The 3,158-nt window shown below is 33.9% G+C and overlaps 1 protein-coding gene across 5 annotated transcripts in view; it reads left to right on the top strand.

Annotated features, from left to right (window-relative positions):
* The window catches only part of Arhgap12 (Rho GTPase activating protein 12), a 97,383-nt gene that overhangs the window by 76,728 nt on the left and 17,497 nt on the right, over positions 1-3,158 (top strand). The window lies entirely within an intron of this gene.

Here is a 3,158-nt window from a genome sequence, read left to right as displayed (position 1 = left end):
TTCTTATAAATACTGATTTTTAATTATTCTAAATGTATCTGGTCTGTTTTATATCCTATCTAACCAGCATTTTCTTATAAATACTGATTTTTTTAAGTTAGCATAGGACCAGTGCTTTGAGGAAAGAAAGAACAATTATCAAAGTCACAACGGCCTTTTGCTCTCTGCATGTGTGGTGCTGAGTCTGCTAAGCTACACATCCTGGAGCTGCTCCTTCTCAGTCTGTGCACCCGTTCACGTGTATATGAGTGAGCATTCTAGAATATTCCTTCTTTTTGTGCCTCACTAACTCTTGAGTTAGTTCTCTGTTCAGTCAAGCATAGTGAAAATAACTTAGAATATACATTGATATTACAAGAGGGAAATGTTGGTTTGACCTCTTTCTTAAAGTAGATTGACGCTCCTTTTCTTCTTCTTCTCCCTGAAGTATGTGGTACTATTGTGTTAATGTATTTCTGAAGAATTGTGTAATTATTTTTTTCTTTGTACTTGTGGCTCAACTTTTATTAGAAGCTGACTGAAGAAAATTGATGCATGAAAGAAAAGAAATGGAGAAGCAGTTAAGATAGTAAATAATAAACCCAGTACCTGAAACAAGCTGCAGAGTATTCACTTACTTCATAACTAATGAGCCTTAACTATTGAAGGTTGTGGTAGATAAGAGAGTAGACAGTGTGCTGAGGGAGGGCAGTGGCATAGCTGTGTTTGTGATTATAGTTTTTCTTTTAACCTTTGTGGGGGAGGAAGAGCGAACATGTGGGTGCCATGTTTTGAGTAGCAACAGAGGATAGCTTTGTGGAAGTGAGTTCAGGTTCCCAGCTCATACAGCACTCACACTTAGCCAGCTCTTCAGCCCTATATGTAACTAAGAAAATGCAGACATGTGGGAGGCCTTAGTGAAATACAGTTCAAAATTCACTGGACTAGCCAATTTTGAATTTGAAGGATTATTAATGACATTTTCATTTGGGAGATTTATTGTTTGAATTTTTATCTTAAGTGAAGTTTTATTAATGGTTCAGTAATACCAATAGTTGTATTTAAATAAGAGGTATGAGTCTATATAATGTATTTTGCAAATACTTTATAAATACCAAGGTTTTGGCAGGATATGTAAAACATCTCTTAGGATTACTGGACATGATTTGAGAGAATCTAGTTTTGTTTCTCTGCTCAGTCTGCAACTATCGCAAACATGGGTAAAATATGTTCCTTTTCTGCAGTGGAGTTGCTCCTACTTGAGATGAGAGAACAGATTCTCAGTAACTCTCAGAAGGTGCAGGCTGACATTGGGTCTTGTCAGTGTCTATATTTCCTGATTGCTATTGGTAGTTTAGTTTGAATGGCATTGAGTTACAGTGGTCACATTGTCAGAGAAGTATAGTTCTTTAGAACTTATATCTACACTAAAATTCCAAGAGATCACTGGCAAAAATAGCACTCTTAAACCTTATACTCATCCACTCTCTTTATGTTTCTTCTTCTTTTTTTTTCTAACTTTTATTGCATTATGATGAGAAAAGTTACGTGATTTCAATTTATCTGAATTTGTTAACATTTAAAGACATATTTTAAATAAATAGAATTAAATCACATTCTTGTTTCCCTTTTGTACTCCAACTCCTCCTAGAGACTCCCCTCCAATACCTACAATATCTTTTTTGTCATATTCCTTAAAATTTATAAAATTTTATAACAATAAAAATGAGTATTATAAAAATTGTTTGATATAATACAGCAATCAATTTAACAGTCTTATGTAGATGCTTGTCTACAGCAATACTGAAAATACATACGTTTTTCTCAATATAAATTTTAAATAACTCCAAACATATTAACTATATGTTTCAAAATAATACATCACTACTAGTATTTTCTTAAATGAACATGAATATATAAAGTCTTTTTGTTTGTTTTGTGTTTAGTAGAATTTAAAATCATGGCTCTTACTGTGGTACAAGCCCAAAATAAGAACAATTTTTAGACATTGAATTTCATTGTAATAAGGCTGTACTTCAGTGACCCTCACATCACCAAAGGATTTTACCTCTATCGTAAACTGAGAGTTGACAGTTCTGCTACGCCAAGGAATGAATTGTAGGCATGATTTTTGGATACAGACTTCCTGCTATGGTCAAAGCTATTTGACTTGAGTGTCTTCATTCTCAGCCCACAGAGAACAGGTTATATTCATTTCAGAAATGGTGTGTGTATTAAGATGGTCTATCCATAAAGTCATTCACCAACTGTTTCAATGAACAATGGTTCTGCTTGGAGGGTGGCACAGACATTAGGTGAGGGTAAGAATTTGGTTCATTAGCTGTGATAATTTGGAAAAGCATTTATCTCAGAGAAAGATTAACTTATAAAGTCCTCTTCTTCAAACTTGATACAAGAGTTACAAACCTCAAGCAAAGCATTCAGTCTCACTTTGTTGTTCTCTTACAAGCCACCTCCCTAGTTAATTGTCTATGTTTCTTTTGGGTATATAAATACTTTTGAAATATGTAAGCTGTTCTGAAAACCATAGTATAGTATAAAAACATGAAATAAACAATATTACTAATAGAGAGGCTGAGATAGGAGAAGCAAGATTTCAAAACCCTTATGTTGTACACAGCAAGACACTGTCACTAACAAGCAAGATGAAAGTGTATACAGATTGTACAATATTGGACCTATTTCTCCAATTACCAAATTAGAGAGACCATTGGATGACAATCAACAAATTTCTAATTCCTCATATTTTTGTATTTCAATCGATTAGGATATGTTGGTAATATTAATTTTCATATTAAAATATTAAGAAAAAGTAGTTGTCACTTTCTGTTGTTTTTGTTGTAAGAGGTGTGGGTTTGTTGAAAGATTACCTTCTTGCTTCTTCTAGGGTGTAGTTTTGCTCCTTATGTTGATGTTTTCCATCTATTATCCTTTGTAGGGCTGGATATGTGGAAAGATATGTGTAAATTTGGTTTTGTCATGGAATATCTTGTTTTCCATCTATGGTAATTGAGAGTTTGGCTGAGTATAGTATCCTGGGCTGGCATTTGTGTTCTTGTAGAGTCTGTATGACATCTGCCCAGGATCTTGTAGCTTTCATAGTCTCTGATGAGAAGTCTGGTGTAATTCTGATAGGCCTGCCTTTATATGTTACTTGA

Source organism: Mastomys coucha, unplaced genomic scaffold, assembly GCF_008632895.1.
Source record: "Mastomys coucha isolate ucsf_1 unplaced genomic scaffold, UCSF_Mcou_1 pScaffold13, whole genome shotgun sequence".
Classification (NCBI taxonomy): Eukaryota; Metazoa; Chordata; class Mammalia; order Rodentia; family Muridae; genus Mastomys; species Mastomys coucha.
Note: the sequence above shows the minus strand (reverse complement) of the source record. Positions and strands in the feature narration are given on the sequence as shown.